General features: G+C 37.2%; 1 non-coding gene across 1 annotated transcript; it reads right to left on the minus strand.

Moving 5' to 3' along the window:
- Positions 1–1,489: 1,489 nt before the first annotated feature.
- TRNAC-ACA lies at positions 1,490–1,561 on the minus strand. Its single transcript has one exon. It is a non-coding gene; the product is annotated as a tRNA-Cys (tRNA).
- Positions 1,562–18,729: the final 17,168 nt, after the last annotated feature.

Raw genomic sequence — 18,729 nt, forward strand, 5'->3', positions numbered from 1 at the left:
GAGAAGGTTCCATGCACATTTGAGAAAAAGGTGAAATTCATTGTTTTGGGGTGAAATGTCCTATAGATATCAATTAGGTCTAACTGGTCTATTGTATCATTTAAAGCTTGTGTTTCCTTGTTAATTTTCTATTTAGTTGATCTATCCATAGGTGTGAGTGGGGTATTAAAGTCTCCCACTATTATTGTATTATTATTAATTCCCCCTTTCATACTTTGTCTTGCATGTTGCAGTGCTCCTATGTTGGGTGCATATATATATTTATAATTGTTATATCTTCTTTGATCCTTTGATCATTATATAGTGTCCTTCTTTGTCTCTTTACGCAGCCTTTGTTTTAAAGTCTATTTTATCTGATATGAGTATTGCTACTCCTGCTTTCTTTTGGTCTCTATTTGCGTGGAATATCTTTTTCCAGCCCTTCACTTTCAGTCTGTGTGTGTCCCTTGTTTAGAGGTGCGTTTCTTGTAGACATCATATACAGGGGTCTTGTTTTTGTATCCATTCAGCCAAACTTTGTCTTTTGGTTGGGGGATTCAACCCATTTACATTTAAGATATTTATTCATAAGTATGATCCCGTTGCCATTTAATTTATTGTTTAGGGTTCGAATTTATACACCCTTTTTGTGTTTCCTGTCTAGAGAAGATCCTTTAGCATTTGTTGGAGAGCTGGTTTGGTGGCGGTGAATTCTCTCAGCTTTTGCCTGTCTGTAAAGCTTTTGATTTCTCCTTCATATTTGAATGAGCTCCTTGCTGGGTACAGTAATCTGGGCTGTAGGTTTTTCACTTTCATCACTTTAAGTATGTCCTGCCATTCCCTTCTGGCCTGAAGAGTTTCTTTTGAAAGATCAGCTGTTATCCTTATGGGAATCCCCTTGTGTATTATTTGTTGTTTTTCCCTTGGTGCTTTTAATATTTGTTCTTTGTGTTTGATCTTTGTTAATTTGATTAATATGTGTCCTGGGGTGTTTCACCTTGGGTTTATCTTATTTGGGACTCTCTGGGTTTCTTGAACTTGGGTGACTATTTTCTTTCCCATTTTAGGGAAGTTTTCAGCTATTATCTCCTCAAGTATTTTCTCATGGTCTTTCTTTTTGTCTTCTTCTTCTGGGACTCCTATGATTCGAATGTTGGGACTTTTACATTGTCCCAGAGGTCTCTGAGGTTGTTCTCATTTCTTTTCATTCTTTTTTATTTTTCCTCTCTTCTTCATTTATTTTTACCATTCTATCTTCTACCTCACTTAACCTATCTTCTGCCTCTGTTATTCTACTGTTGGTTCCCTCCAAAGTGTTTTTGATCTCATTTATTGCATTATTCATTATATATTAACTCTTTTTTATTTCTTCTGAAAACGAAAGTGAAGCTTCTCAGTCATGTCTGGACTCTTGCGACCCCATGAACTGTAGCCTACCAGGCTCTTCCGTCCATGGGATTTTCCAGGCAAGAATACCGGAATGGGTTCCCATTTCCTTCTCCAGGAGATCTTCCCAACCCAGGGATTGAACCTGGGTCTCCTGCATTGTAGGCAGATGCTTTACCATCTAAGCCACCAGGGAAGTCCAAAGTGAGGACACAGTCCTTGTTAAACATTTCTTGCATCTTCTCAATCCTTGTCTCCAGGCTATTTATCTGGAACTCCATTTTGTTTTCAAGATTTTGTATCATTTTCAGTATCATTATTTGGAATTCTTTATCAGGTAGATTCCCTATCTCTTCCTCTTTTGTTTGGTTTGGTGGGCATTTATCCTGTTCCTTTACCTGTTGAGTATTTCTCTGCTTTTTCATCTTGTTTATATTGCTGTGTTTGGGGTGGCCTTTCCGTATTCTGGCAGTTTGTGGTTCCTCTTTATTGTGGAGGTTCCTCGCTGTGGGTGCAGTTGGACGTGTGGCTTGTCAAGGTTTCCTGGTTAGGGAAATTTGTGTCTGTGTTCTGATGGGTGGAGCTGGATTTCTTCTCTCTGGAGTGCAATAAAGTGTCCAGTAGTGAGTTTTGAGATGTCAGTGGATTTGGTGTGACTTTGGGCAGCCTGTATATTGAAGCTCAGGGCTATGTTCCTGTGTTGCTGGAGAATTTGCATGGTATGTTTTGCTCTGGAACTTGTTGACCCTTGGGTGGTACTTGGTTTCAGTATAGGTATAGAGGCTTTTGATGAGCTTTTATCGATTAATGTTCCCTGGAGTCAGGAGTTCTCTGGTGTTCTCAGGATTTGGACTTAAGCCTCCTGCCTCTGGTTTTCAGTCTTATTCTTACAGTAGCCCCAAGACTTCTCCATCTCCCTTCCAAAGACATTGGGCTGCCTTTCTGGGTGCCTGATGTCCTCCGCCGGCATTCAGAAGTTGCTTTGTGGAATTTGCTCAGCGTTCAAATGTTCTTTCAGTGAATTTGTGGGGGAGAAAGTGGTCTCCCCATCCTATTCCTCTGCCATCTTAGGACCACCCCAGTTTGAGCATTCTTATCAGGAGAAGCCAAATTCATAGAAACAAAAAGTAGAATGATGGTTTTCAGGGGCTTGGAGAAGGAAATGATGAGGAATTGTTGTTTAATAGGTATAGAATTTCAATTTGGCAAGTTGAAAAAGCTTTGGCTATTGCTTCCACAACAATGTAAATATATTGAACACCCCTGAATTTGACACTTAGCAATGGTTAAGATGGTAAATTTTATGTTATGCAGTTTCTATCACAATAAAAAATAATTTAAAAAGATACTATCCAGCTCAGAGCTATTGTGAATGTCAAATAATACGTGACAAGTGCTATGTTAAAAAAAACAATGATTGAAACTTTGTAAGTACCCACAATTGTCAACTTTCATTGCTACTTGAGAACTGAATTTCTTTGTCCACCATTTTTCTTTTGTTGGTGCTGAGGCTTGCTAAACACTGCTTATGCAATGGATGAATTTTATGTAAGTGTGCTTTTATAATGGAGAGTGCTTCCAAGCTTTTTACATCCAGGAAGTACACCTGTAGTAGGCATAATTCATGGCTTAATCCCCACTGTTAGGAAGTTTAGCTGTCTCATACTAGGAATTTTTTTTGCTATATGCCATTTCATTTATATTATGTATGAGCTATGGAAGTCCACTGAAACTAAATAAAAATATAACTGATATTTTTTGTATGATATTTTCTAAAATCACACAGTTTAGAATGGGACTTACATAGGCCACTTCTTATAATTACGTAAGTATTATTATTTATAGCAGCATGTGGACAAGAGGTGTTTTCTTTGGTTTTTATCCCCACTGGCATATATCATTCTTGAACACCTTCTGTCTCTTCAATTAAAATTTACATAAAAATGGATAAAATCAAGGTTAATTTTTTTTCATGTTTATCTAGATTTAAGAAAAAATGCAACCACCGAACAGCTGTGATTTCTATCATGATCTGTTATTTTTATATGCAGTGGCAGAACTTGTAGGTTTGCCTTGCTTGCAAGCTTACTAAGATTGCTTTTTGCATATGATTGAGGAGTACTTTGCAATCTATTCCTGTGTTACCAGTTCTATAAAAGTGTCTACTAGCATGCTGTCACTCTTCAGTCTCTTGCCAGAAAATATATACATTGTCTGAGGAATAAATCTCCATCTTCAGTAGTATAATGGGTTATAGATGAGTAATCTAAATTTTTAAGATGAGAAAGCAAGTAAAAACCTATTCCACAAAAATGTCATAACATGCTCTATACCTGAAAAAGAACTCTTGTGGAACCCCCTTCATCATTGTAGCAGCTGTGATTGTAATCAGTTTTAAATGAAGTGTTCCAAAGAAAAGGGTTGAGCACACACGTTATGCAAAGTTAGAATACCCAAATATATCTCCTTGTCTTGTTTGTCATCAGATGAATGAAAGCTTATCTGCTGCACTTCATGAAGTCTAAAAATACTCTATACACCTCATCAATGTAAAACAGTGTCTATCCTTGAAACCTAGTCCTCAATTACTCAGCTGTGATCCATTTATTTGATGCATCCCTTAAAACTAAAAAATTATAAAGACATGTAAATGATACGTAGCTTTAAAAGACAGTATTAATAATTCTAAAACTTTTCATTACTTATAACAGTATTCCATTGTTCAAAACTTTGAATTGATATGAATATAATTTTTCTCTTTTAAAGTATTTCTAGAAAACTTCAAGATTTTCCCTATTCATTAATTGGAATGCACTAAATTATTTCTCTTGAGGACACTACTGTTTTGCCCTTTTTAAAAATATATGGGACAGTACAGTGTTCTATGTGTCTGTCCTATGGAACTGGAGTGTATAACTTCAACAGAGAGTGTTCCTGTGCATCCACAGAATCATGAATTTCTTCTGAAAGTGTTCAAACACTTAGTAATGATTTGCCCCTATAAGAATGATCCATGTCTTTGCCTAGAGAAAGTTAAGTGTGCCTACTTGAAATTTAATACTTCCTACACTCAAGCTTCTTTAGACCCTGACCACATAGATAATGTGTCTATCTTTAACCACATTTCACAGAATATCTAATTCTCCTAGAATTACCAAAATACCCTTCTTAAGTAGCTATGACTGTCTTTTTTATCATCTACTTTAGATAGCTTATTTGGTTAGAAACCAGAATTACCACTAGCTTCTGTCATTTTCCTTCTCTGTGATTTGGATCCTGATGTAAATTTGCTTTCTATCCACTCCTGACCTTAGACTTACCATTGGCAGAGAAATCCTCATAGAAAAATTTCTGTAATACAGTTATTATCCACAAAACTCTCGAACTTTCAGCTGTCTCCCAGATTGCCTACTAAACCCTGCTTACCTGCCTTTCATATCACAGCTCCCTGTGTGTCGAACTGCTTGGCTCTGCTCTTCTTTGGCTATGTTTCTGAATTTGGATTATTCCAGATCTGGTCTTAGAGGCAGATTTCACCCTGGTTTCTAATCATCCCTTCACCTCGACAGTGTTACATTGATGCGAATTCCCTCTGAACTTCATATTTTCACCTGTCTGGTGGCATGAACCATAGGAATTGTGCATTGGGATTGGACATGAAATTAATGATTTTCGCATATATTTTATGTGAAGAGACTGTGGGATTTTGCTAAGCTTGAATCATATGTATTTTACTACATTCTGTAAAAAATAATTAGTGCAAAATCATGTTAATAAACCAATGAATAGCTAAATTCCAAACTAATAATATGGATGCTTACCACTTTTGTTTATATAACTACATAATAAAATTATTGTTATTATTGAATTCTTTAAGCCCTTTATACACTAAATCTGGGCTTTTAGAAAAGTCTTCATTTAACCTAGCCTAAGTTAGATACAAACCTCATTTTATTCTTTCTAAAACTGTCTGCTTTTTATCTCAAAATTTTCTTAATACATTTCATTTTTTTATTTCAATGTTAGACTATTCTTAGAATCATAAAATAACTCATTTATTGAATAAAATTTTTGTAATAATATGATCTTATTTAATTTTCATACCTATAGAGATAAGTGTTTTAAATGCTATTATGTAACATGAAGAGGCTATAAAATTGGAAAGATAAATTTCTTGTCCTAATTGCTAGACCATGCTCTTTCCTTTCTTTTGTTCCCTGTTTAAGTAACCCTGGTCACTTTATCCCCTTTTTATCCTTTTCTACACCTATCACACTTATTCACAAAGTGACAGTTGCCTCAAATCTACTTAAGAGCTTATCTAGTTATTTAAATACCAGAGTATAGCGACGGTACAGCCAGATCCCAGCAATACAAACAGGAAGGCTTAATCTTATGCTTTCCAAAGTATCATTCACCTTTACTGAACCCTTTTCAAACGTCAACATATTTTGGGTCTTTACGTTGTTCCAAAGCATCCAGTATTTACAGAATGAGGAAACATATGACTAAAATCAAGTTATGTATCCCATTACACTTTTTTACATTATTATATTGATCTACCTTGGGGGCCAGGTGGCTGTGGCTTCCCAGGTGGTGTAGTGGTAAAGAACCTGCCTGCCAATGCAGGAGACATGAAACACAGGTTTGATCCCTTGGTCAGGAAGATCCCCTGGAGGAGGAAATGGCAGCCCCTCCAATATTCTTGCCTGGAGAACCTCATGGACAGAGGAGCCTGGTAGGCTAAAGTCCATAGAGTTGAAAAGAATCAGACACGGCTGAACTGACTTAGCACACCCAGAATATACACATTCTAAAAGTTTTTATATATTAATATTTGGATTAAGTACATTTTAAGCACCACTGTTATACACATTAGACATATATAGCACAAGTATATTATTATAATGATGCACATTATACATATGTAGATATAGGTTCATATAACATATATAATTAGTAGACATAAGTATACATTAAGATATGTGTATATATTAATATACTTCTTAAAATTCTGATGCCAATGTTGAGTTTTCATGACCCTCAAATGATACTGTCCTTTTCTTTCTCCTACAAATCCACATTCTCAATGCACATACCTACACACACACACACACACACACACACACACACACAAAGCAAGAGTGGGCCAAAAGTTTTTTTTCTCTTAAGATTAACTAATTTGGTTAAGTTGTAGGTGTATTTTCTTTAATGATTCAAATGTTTCTCTCTTAGAATCTACATTATTTATTATACCCATTTTTTAATATTAAATACATAATATCAGCTAGAATCTGTCACTTCTCAATAGAGAAAACTCCTATTTAAATTGGCTTAAGAAATATTGAAGTCATTCTCAAAAACAGTAACAGTTCAAAGGAAAGTAACACAGTTTAGAATCTCTACAGTTAAACATCAGTAAACTGTATATAGAAGTAATCTTCCTCATCCTTTTCTCTGTTAAATACTAGCATCATATTCAACAGTGAAAGGCTAAACACTTTCTATCTAAGATCAGGAACAAGGCAACAATATCTATTCTTACTTATTCTGTTTAATATCATAGCCAATGAAGGCAAGAAAGTGAGATAAAATACAAAATTATTGGAAAGAATTTGAATAGTCATTATTTTCAGATGACATGATCATGTACAGAAAATCCAAGAAGATTTACAAAAGACCACAAATAACTGGAACCAATAAGTGAATTTAATAAGGTTACAAAAATGGGCTTACCTGGCAACTTAGACAGTAAAGAATCTGCCTACAATGCAGTGGACCCAGGTTCAATCCCTGGGTCAGGAAGATCCCTGAAGGGAATAGCTACCCACTCCAGTATTCTTGCCTGGAAAACCCTATGGACAGAGGAGCCTGTGGGCTACAGTCCATGCTGTTGCAAAGAATCAGACATGACTGAGTGACTAACACTTCAAAAATAAAAGGTCAGTATAAAAATTAATTATGTTTCTGTACTAGCAATGAGAAATCAGAAGATGAAATGTTAAAACAAACATCCTCATTTATAATAGCATTACAATATTTGTGAATAGACAATAATATATGTAAATGACCTGCTTACTACAAAATATTGCAAAGAGAAATTAAGGAATGTATAAACAAATAGTGATATGTTTTGTCTTTCTGCATGGGAAATTTCAATATTTTTTTAACAGCGATGTCACTAAATCAAAGAACTCAAATACAAAAGAGGACATGTTGCATGGGAAAGGTATACCCAACTGAATGCAGAGTTCCAAAGAATATCACGGAGAGGTGAGACGGCCTCTTAAAAGAACAGTGCAAAGAAATAGAGGAAAACAATAGAATGGGAAAGACTAGAGAGGTTTTCAAGAAAATTGAAGGTACCAAGGGAACATTTCATTCTAGGATGGGCGCAATCAAGGACAGAAACAGTAAGGACCTAACATAAGTAGAAGAGATTAAGAAGAAGTTGCAAGAATACACAGAACTATACAAAAAAAAAAAATTACTTAATAACCCAGAAGGCCACAGTTGTATGGTCACTTATGTGGAGCCAGATATTGTGTAGTATGAAGTCAAGTAGGCCTTACGAAGCATTATTATGAACAAAGCTAGTGGAGGTATTTCAAATCCTAAAAGATGATGCTGTGAAAATGCTACAACTCAATATGCCAACAAATTTGGAAAACTCAGTAGCCACAGGATTGGGAAAAAAATCAGTTTTTATTCCATTCTCAAAGAAGTGCAGTGCCAAAGGATATTCAAACTACTGTACAAGTATGTTCATCTCACATGTTAGCAAGGTAATGTTCAAAATCCTTCAAGCTAGGCATTAGCTGTCTGTGAACCATGAACTTTCAGATGTATAAGCTAGATTTAGAAAAGGGAGAGGAACCAGAGATCAAATTGCCATTTGGATCATTCTTTGAATCATGGAAAAAGCTAGGGAATTCCAGAAAAACATCTACTTCTGCTTCATTGACTACCCTAAAGCCTTTGATTGTGTGGATCACAATGAACTGGAATATTCTTAAAGAGATGGGAATATGAGACCACCTTATCTGTCTCCTGAGAAACCTGTATGTAGCTCCAGAATTAACAATTAGAACCTTACATGGACCAACTGGTTCAGAATTGGGAAAGTAGTATGACAAGGCTGCATATTGTCACCCTGTTTATTTAACTTCTGTGTAGAGTACCTCATGTGAAATCCTGGGTTGGATGAATCACAGTTACTGGGAGAAATATCAACAACCTCAGATATGCAGATGACACCACCCCAATGGCAGAAAGTGAAGGGGAACTGAAGAGCCTCTTGATGAGGGTGAAAGAGGAGAGTGAAAAAGCTCACTTGAAACTCATCATTCAAAAAACTAAGATCATGGTATCCAGTGACATCTCTTCATGTCAAATAGAAAGGAAGAAAGTGGAAGAAAAAATGAATTTTATCTTCTTAGACTCCAATATCATGGCAGATGATGACTGCAGCCATGAAATGAAAGACACTCTTTGGGAAGAAAGCTATGGAAAACCTAGACAAGTGTTTAAAAGCAAAGATATCACTTTGCCAGCAAAGTTTCATATAATCAAAGTTGTGATCTTTCCAGTAGTCATGGACAGATGTGAGAGTTGGATTGTAAAGAAGGCTGAGTGTGGAAGAAGTAATGATTTCAGATTGTAGTGCTGGAGATGACTCATGATGGTCCCTTAGATTGCAAGGAGGGCAAACTAATCAATCCTAAAATAAATCAACCCTAAATATTCACTGGAAGGACTGATGCTGAAGCTGAAGCTCCAATACTTTGGCCACCTGATAGGAAGAGCTGACTCATTGGAAAAAAAAACCTGATGCTGAGAAAGACAGAAGGCAAAAGGAAGAGGAGGAAGAAGAGGATGAGAATGTTAGATAGCATCAGCAACTTAACGGACATAAATTTGAGCAAACTCCGGGAGATAGTGAAGGACAGAGAGTCCTGGTTTGCTACAGTCCATGGGTTTGCAAAGAGTTGGACATGACTTAGCTACTGAACAACAACAACAAAATTATGTGAAATTAGAGGAAAGGCAAAACAATACTGACAGAAAAATACTAAAAATAGCATATTAGTTCTGGCTATTTGGAGAGAATGTCATACTTGGAGAGGGAGAGGAGGCTTTCCACCTTTGCCCACTTATCTGCTCCATGCCTCTTTCAAAGGACTGTTGATTAATATACTTTAATATCCTTTGTAATAAACTGCTAATCTACTGAGTAAGCTAGTTTCCAGAGTCCTGTGAACTGCTCTGACAAATTACTAGAGCTCTAGGAAGAGACTGTGGGAACCTCTGATTCATAACCAGTTATTTAGAAGCACAGGTAATAACCTAGACTTGGGATTTGTGTCTGAAGTAGAGGCTAGTCTTATAGAACTGAGCCCTTAACCTGTGGGTTCTTGATGCTATCTCTGGGCAAATATTGACAAAATTGTTTTGAGTTGTCAGATTTGTATCTTGTGTCAGAAAACTGCTTGGTAGTAGGGGGAAGAACACACCTACACATATCGGACTTTCTGTCAGAATCTTTAGCAACCATGTGTGATTTTTACTTGAATCAATTATTTATATAGAAGTTGCAAAATGGTGTTTTCCTCACTCTGTTATTCCTTCCACGTTTATTACGTTGCATTTTACTATAAGGAAGAGATTTTCTCCTTCGTACTCAATGTGTATATATGTGTACAGCATTTTAAAAGTAACACTGTAGATTTCCTGGATTGTATTTTAATTTGATAGATTATGATCCATTACTGTATTACTCATTCCTATACTCATTTCTACGGAGAAGGCAATGGCACCCCACTCCAGTACTTTTGCCTGGAAAATCCCATGGACGAAGGAGCCTGGTAGGCTGCAGTCCATGGGGTCGCTAGAGTCGGACACGACTGAGCGACTTCACTTTCACTTTTCACTTTTCACTTTCATGCATTGGAGAAGGAAATGGCAACCCACTCCAGTGTTCTTGCCTGGAGAATCCCAGGGACGGGAAGCCTGGTGGGCTGCTGTCTATGCGGTTGCACAGAGTTGGACACGATTAAAGCGACGCAGCAGCAGCAGCAGCAGCATGTGTGTGTGTGTGTATACAGTGGTTGTTCAGTCTCTAAGTAGTGAGTCTCTCCAACTCTTTGTACCTCTGCAGACCCCGTGGACTGCAGCATGCCAGCTTCCTCTGTCCTTCATTATCTCCCAGAGTTTACTTAGATTCATGTTCATTGGGTTAGTGATCCTGTCTAACCATCTCAATCTCTGCTGGCCCCTTCTTCTTTTGCCTTCAGTCTTTTCCAGCATCAGGGTCTTTTCCAATAAGTTGACTCTTTGCATCAAGTGGCTCAAGTATTGGAGCTTCAGCTTCAGTCCTTCCAGTGAATAGATGCCATGATCATAGTTTTTGAATATTGAGTTTTAAGCCAGCTTTTTCACTCTCCTCCTTCACCCTCATCAGTAGGCTCTTTAGTTCCCCTTCACTTTCTGCCATTAGAATAGTACCATCTTTACATCTGAGGTTGTTGATATTTCTTCTGGCAATCTTTAATCCAGCTTATGATTCATCCAGTCCAGCATTTTGCATGATGTACTCCACCTAGAAATTAAATAAGTAGAGTGACAGTATAAAGTTTTGTCATACTCCTTTCCAAATTTTGAGCCAGTCAGTTGTTCTATGTCCAGGATTTTGGAACTAGCTGTGCTCATTGGCCTAGGGGTATAATACGTTCTAGCTAACATAGCTAGAATATGTATATTCAACTTACTAGTTCATCCTGATATCTCAAATTTCAGTCCAGTACCACAGAATACGTCCTTTTTTTCACTCTTTCCTTAGTTACACCCCCCTTTTCCCACAAGAAAAACCTTGTCTCTGAAGAGCAGCAATATATTTACTGATTTGCTGAATCCAGTTGTACAAATACACTCATGCACGCCCACAAATATTTTTAGGACACTAGATAACAATGAAAATTTAAGTGAAATTCAAGATGTTTTTCTTTTTTCTGTCTTTAGACTGAATTTATATTGAAATAGTGGAATAGTTTATTTTGTTCTGACATTATATTATCAATTGGATATAACATTAGTTTCATGTTTTTTTCTGTTTGGTTTAAATGTATATTTGTTACCATCCCTGTTGATTAGGTTTATTTCTAAACGTGGCAAAACTTTAGTGCGATTTGAGAAGACGTAACTATTCAGAAAATACATATATACGCTCAGGGCATTTTCACTCCTTTCCATATCTCGTCCATACTCTTTCTGTGCTCCACTCTGTTAAGAACAAACTATTCATTTATTCATCTTCTGTTTTTTCAAGCACAAACACATTTCTGCACATCCACACACTGGAAATAACTTAGTTTATTAATAGCTATATTGTACTATATTGCATAGAAGTGCAATAGTTCAGTCATTTTTGTGTCTATACATTTAGGTTATTTCCAATACTTTGGAAATTATTAAAAATAATTATTATAAATTATAAAAATAATTATTAAAAATTAAATTATTTTAAAATGCCTTAATGAATATGTATATGTATATGAATATGAATATGTATATGTGTGGATATAGTTTGTATTATTGGAGTTGTCAATTATGATAAATTCCTAAAAGTAAGGTTGGTGGTATTGTAGTCTATTCAGGCCACCCTAACAAGGTACCACAGACTGGGCAGCTCAAACAGCAGCAATTTATATTTTACAGTGAAGAAGGAATTCATAGGGCCTGGACTCCATCTTAGGCCTGTTCATGCTGCTCATGCTCAGCACCTTTCTGAAGGACTCTGAACTCTTTGTTTAGTGCCGATGAAAACAACAACAGAAGGATAAGACCCCCCCGCAGGCAGGGGAACCTTGAAGATCATATCTAGGTTACTCATCGCCTAAGAGAAAACATACACTAATCACTGCTTCCTCCAGACAGGCCATACATTTTTCTGTATCTATCAGAGTGTAACCTCAGGTTTATTGATTATTGGCTAATTGTTCGACTGTTTGAGCACATGAGCACATAGCACGTGAATGATGGGGTTATTGGGATTGTATTTTCCTTGGTTTATGTAAGTCTCAAGGAATTTGGGGTGGTGGGTTCAGACACGTACACATGGGGTATAAAAGATTTTCACAAATGCTGGTCAGGGTCCTTGGCTAAGAGCAGACTCTGCCTTGGGCCCGCTGGTGTAATAAACTGCACTCCACTATCTGCATTGTCCTTCTGAGTGAGTTTGTTTCCTGGAACGCGTGGCTAACAACAGTTCTGCAGGCTGGGAAATCTAAGATCAAGGTGCAAACCAGGTAGCTTTCATTCTGAGTTTTTTTCTCTTAGCTTTCATGGAAGCCACCATCTTGTTTAGTACTCACACAAATGACCTGTTTTAGTGCATTTGTGGTGAAAGTGAGAGATAGTAGACTCCCTGGTGTCTCTTCTTATAAGGACACTAATTCCATCAGATCAGGGCCACACCCTTAAAATCTCACTTAACTTTATAGGCCTTGTCTTCAAGTGCAATTTCAATGTGGTGCATAGCATTGTGCCAAAAGGTATTTCCTGCCACTGTTTAGATTTTCTTCCATCTTTTTTGGTAACATGTATATGTGATGTAAAATGCCTCATTTATTATAAATGTAAAAGCCTCAATTATTAGTTCAATAAGTTTTAAATTATCCAATGCAGAATATAGAACATTTCCATCATTTTAGAGATTTCACTTATGCCCCATTCTGAGAAATTTATCTACTTCTAGAGTCAAAACTTTATATATATATATATATATATATATATATATATATTCATATCCCATTCCTTTTCATTCAACATAGTGTTATTGAGATTCATCCCTGTTGCTGTGTGCAACTGTAATATATGCCTTTTCACTCCTAAGTATCATTTCATTGTATGCACATAACATGGTTTCTTGATTTGTTTTCTAGTTGATGGATATTTATGTTATGTCCAATTTGGACTACCATAAATAAGGCTAGTATGAGCATTCTTGTACAAGACTTTTTGAAAACATATATTATTATTTCTCTTGAATAAATACATAAAGGTGGATATGTAAATGTTATATCATAGAAATATGTTTCATTTATAAGAAAGTTCCAGTTTTCCAAAATGATATACCATCTTACACTCCTTCTAGAAGTGTATGGGTATTCTAACCACTCCATTTTTTACCAGCGTTTGTTATTAGCAATTTTTTATTTTAGCCACACTTGTGTATTTTAATTTGCTTTCTCAAATTAATAATGATTGATATGTTTTCATGTGCTTATCATTTTTTGCAAATCTTCTTTTTTGAAACAGCTGTACAAATCTTTTGCCTTTTTTGGTGGGGGGGAGCAGTTTACCTTTTCTAATGTTCTCTAAGAATTCATTAAATAAAATAGACATAAATCCTTTTTCAGATAACTGTAATGTGAATCTTTTCTCCAGTCTGTGGCTTGACTTATTTATTTTCTTGATGGTATGTTTTAATTCAGTTTCTAGCTCTATCTATCTCTGAAAGCTTGATTTAGATTTCTCCCATTGAGTATTACATAGTGCAAAGATCTTGTCAGTTTCTCAGAACAAAGAAAGGCAGGTGAGGGCAGCCAGTGCATAGGTTCCCTCCTGATTCATCCTGGAGATGCAGATTTACTTCCATTTAGAGTGGTCTTGACTTTAAAGTAAGTGTTGACCTCCTAAAACCGCCCAAGAGACCCTCAGCGTGACAGTATGTGCATATCTATTCTCACAGTTGAATCACTAAAACAAACTTACTGTTTAAAAACACTGCTTATGCAATTATTGGGATAATTCCCAGTAATTCCCCGGATGGATGGCTCACTGGTAAAGAATCTGCCTGCCATGCAGTAGATGCAGGAGACTCAGGTTTGATCCCTGGGTCAGGAAGAAACCCTGGAGGAGAAAATGGCAACCCACTTCAATGTTCTTGCCTGGAAAATTCCATGGACAGAGGAGCCTGGTGGGCTGCAGTCAGTGGGGTCTCAAAGAGTCAGGCATGACTAAGCATGCATACATGCATACTCAATTATAGTATTCAGAGTTAACTGATTGTTATAACCATACCCTGTATATTATCAAAATGACTAAAATGATATGGAGATTTGTTTTTTAGTAAACCTCTTTTCTTTCCAGTAACTAGAAAGAATAAAGGAATGTGAGGTATGTACTGGTAAGTCTCTGGGGTTTTGTGGGATTAGGTTTAGACTTTTTCTTTTGAATCACTAAGCTTTTTCTTAGATATAGCCCCGGTCACAGGTGAATTTGCTCTTTGTGTCCTCCAACCTGGCCTACTGTGAAGAATTCTAATCACGGGTATCTTGAAGAGCTTCTCATAAGTTTCCCTAGTTGCAACCAGATCAGAGCACAGCATAGAGCTTGTTAACTGCCTCTGAGTGCTGATGATGTGTGCCCTGAGGGAACAGAGAGGAGCTCTGTCTGTATAATGCCTCCAGCTATGTAAACCTCCCAAGGTGCTTCATTTGATATTTAATGGCTGACTCAAAACTCTTATTTACTGAAAATCTTCTTTTAGCCACTTGAAGATGAACAATTTAAAAACTTAAAAAAAAAAAAATTCCCTCCCATATTTAGGGCTTTTCCATTTTCTGTCTTTATCCATTTCAATTTGAAAGTCAGGGTCAGGTCAACCTGAAAAGAAAAGGTAAGCTTACATATTTCTCTCTCTCTCTCTTTCTTTTTTTTAAGCTACAGTGACTGTTATATATCTTTGTTACTCTTAAGACCAAAAAAAGCAAAAACAAAAGCATGCCATAGGCTCCTCAGTCCATGGGATTTTCCAAGCAAGAGTATTGGAGTGGATTGCCATTTCCTTCTTCAGGGGATCTTCTCCACCCAGGAACCGAACCCGGGTCTCGCGCATTGCAGGCAAATGCTTTACCATCTGAGCCACCCTTGTGATCCTACTCTTAGAACAATTACCCATAAAAATCCATTTCTATGAAGTATATACATATTTCTGTTTATGTATAATGTATAAATATATATATATTGTGTCTGTATGTGTATGCTCAGTCATGTCTGATTTTTTGCAATTCCATGGACTGTACCCTGCCAGGCTCCTCTGTCCATGGGATTCTCCAGGCAAGAATACTGGAGTGGGTTGCCATTTCCTTCTCTAGAAGATCTTCCAGACCCAGAGATGTACCCATATCTCTTGTGTCTCCTGCACTGGCAGGAGATTCTTCACCAGTAAAGCAACCCGGTAAGCCCCTTATGTACTTATAAATGGCAAAGATTTAACAGTCAAAATTATAGCCCCAAGTGGCAGAAATTAATGAAGCTAATTATAACACATTTTGGCATAGATATCCTGTTGAAGCCTTTTGATATCAAAGTACATAGACCAGAAAGTAGTACATATAGCCTATGTGTTTCTTAGCCCTCTCCTGAATGAGGAGAGGGAAAATGCAAAAGTAAAGCCTTTTCTCTAACAAGTACTTTACAGTATTACTAACAGGAATTCACATGCAGAATGGAGTTTTATCTCAACTCACATTTCTCCTTCCTTACACTCTGATACTAAGGAGCATGGCAGCGGCTAAAAGGTCAAAAGAAAGAACCAAGAGAAAAAGGAGTAGGGTCTTAAATGATAAGAATTGAATAGATGGTTCTTGAACACTCAAGTTGTTCCTTTAGGTTACCAAGTATGAACATACCTGTATTCTGTCTGCAATGAAGATGGTAGCTCATGTTAACTAGAAAGTTTATTAATCCAAATGCACAGGATAACTAACTTTGTTCATGCTTTTGTAGTAAACAGGCATCTCAGGTGGCACTAATGATAAAGAATTTACCTGTCAATACAGGAGACATAAGAGAAGCTGGTTTGACTCCTGGCTTGGGAAGACCCCCTGGAGTAAAAAATGGCAACCTGTTCCAGTATTCTTGCCTGGAAAATTCTATGAACAGGGGAGTCTGGTGGTCTATAGTCCATGGGGCTTCAAAGAGTCAGACCCAACTGAGCACTTTGTAGTAAACAAAGAAATCTAGCCTCTGATAGACTACCACCTAAATAATAAATGTTTGATACTTTATATTTTTAAACTATGCTAACATGTTTAATATCATTTAATCTGTTTTGAAGTCTTCCCTGGTGTTTCAGATGATAAAGAATCTGCCTGCAATGCAGGAGACCTCGTCAATCCCTGGGTTGGGAAGATCCCCTGGAGAAGGGAATGGCTACCCACTCCAGATTCTTGCCTAGAGAATCCCATGAACAGAGGAGCCTGGCAGACTGCACTCCATGGGGTCCCAAAGAGTTAAATATGTCTAAGTGACTAAGCACAGAGCACAGTCTGTTTTGCTTTTTTTTTTTTTCTTTTATAATTGAGGAAATTGAGGCTTTGGAAAGTTCTGTAGGTTTGTTGTTGTTTTCGTTTTTTACAAGGCTAGTAAGTATCAGGTTATTGATTCAAATATGTCTCTTAAATTGTATTTATAATAACTGTATTTATAATACCCAGTAATAAATAATGCTGAAAGTTAAAAAGTCTTCAATAGTTAAGATACTGGCAAACAGAAAGCATTGGATATCAGCGAGTTGATGGTTAAGAATACCGCCCATACAATTGCACTGGAAAGCCACAACAAATTGTCTTAAAATCCTAGATCTACTTTGGCAGACAGAGCCCTTAACTGGAATTTCTAAGAAAGGTACCTTGTTGATGTATAGTGGTTAGCAGCATTGTGGAGTGTGGAGCAGGGCTCATCAGAGGGGAGGGTGAAGGAGTAGAGAAATATAAGTCTGAACCTCATCAGAATATTTTGGGTCTCAGGACAGGCTTCATACTAAATTAGAGTTAATTGGAAAAATTAAAAATCAGAAGCCAATTTGAAAGGAAAAGTGACCACAGAGAGTTAGGAGAAGGGATGCCTGTGTGCCTGCTCAATTGCTTCAGTCTTGTCTTGACTCTGCAACCCCATGGACTGTAGTCTGCCAGGCTCTTCTGTCTATGGGAATTCTCCAGGCAGGAATACTGGCATGGGTTGCCATTCCCTCCTCCAGGGGACCGTCCTGACCCAAGGATTAAACCCATGTTTCCTTATGTCTCCTGCATTAGCTGACAGGTTCTTTACCACTAGTGCTACCTAGGAAGTCTCAGGAGAAAGTATGCCACACACTTAAGTATAAACAGTTGGAAAATAAGAGAGGTTGGAATTTCAGTTATACTAATGTGATAGAGACACACCATACAGATAATTGGTTCTCAATTGTGACTTCTCAAAAAGGCCGCCAGGGAAACTTATTGATGGGATTAATTTTATTAGATTCACTACAGTAAGGGAGAACACAAACTTGACAGAGTCTTAATAATCTCAAAATAGGAAAGTGAAACAAGGGATTTATAGAGTTCTAGGGACTGAACTCGAAGAAGGCAATGACACCCCACTCCAGTGCTCTTGCCTGGAAAATCCCATGGATGAAGGAGCCTGGTGAGCTCCTGGGTGACCCCTCCATGGGGTCACTAAGAGTCAGATACAACTGAGCGACTTCACTTTCACTTTCCACTTTCATGCATTGGAGAAGGAAATGGCAACCCACTCCAGTGTTCTTGCCTGGAGAATCCCAGGGATGGGAGAGCCTGGTAGGCTGTCGTCTATGGTTGCACAGAGTCAGACATGACTGAAGTGACTTAGCAGCAGCAGCAGCAGGGACTGAACTGGGTTATCTTAAGGAGGTCTTGCAAAACCAGAAATTAGTTAGAATTTTTAGCAATTATGACAACATAACCTTGAATTGCTGCACAAATAGAGGCACAGGTCTTGAAGCAAGTCTCAGTCAGGAAGCTGTTAGATTTGATAAGTAATCCGTTTAGTTGGCTTTTTTCTTCTATAAACAGATAGTTCCTGGAGCAAGCTGCTAAACTGTTTTATCTGGTTCCAGCATAATTTAACACAAGGAAAGAGAATTATCTTGTGTTCGGTTCTTGTAGTATAGAAGAACTGAATTCCAGTGATCTTATGTATGTGTGTGTGTGTGTGTGTGTGTATGCATAAAAGAGAGAAATTTATAATTTAATGAATATGGGTAGTAATCACCACCAGTTGCTCCTGAGAGTTACTGATAAAAAACAAAACTCTGATATTCCCTCAATTATCTCAGTCTGTATGTTGAACATATTGTTCACAAATCTGAAGTGTTTTTCATAAATTCGGACTTATAAATAAGTTGATTGGCCTGGTACTCAAGTGAAGAAATGGAATTATCTTTCAGTCTCGGAAATTTTACCGAATTTTCAAAGATCAATTTCCTATTAGTGACTTTCAGCTTACCGATGACCCCATAGCATCCCATCCCTTATTAGCTGTCATTCACTCTACCAAAGC

Source organism: Bubalus bubalis, chromosome 8 (assembly GCF_019923935.1).
Source record: "Bubalus bubalis isolate 160015118507 breed Murrah chromosome 8, NDDB_SH_1, whole genome shotgun sequence".
NCBI classification, from domain to species: Eukaryota; Metazoa; Chordata; class Mammalia; order Artiodactyla; family Bovidae; genus Bubalus; species Bubalus bubalis.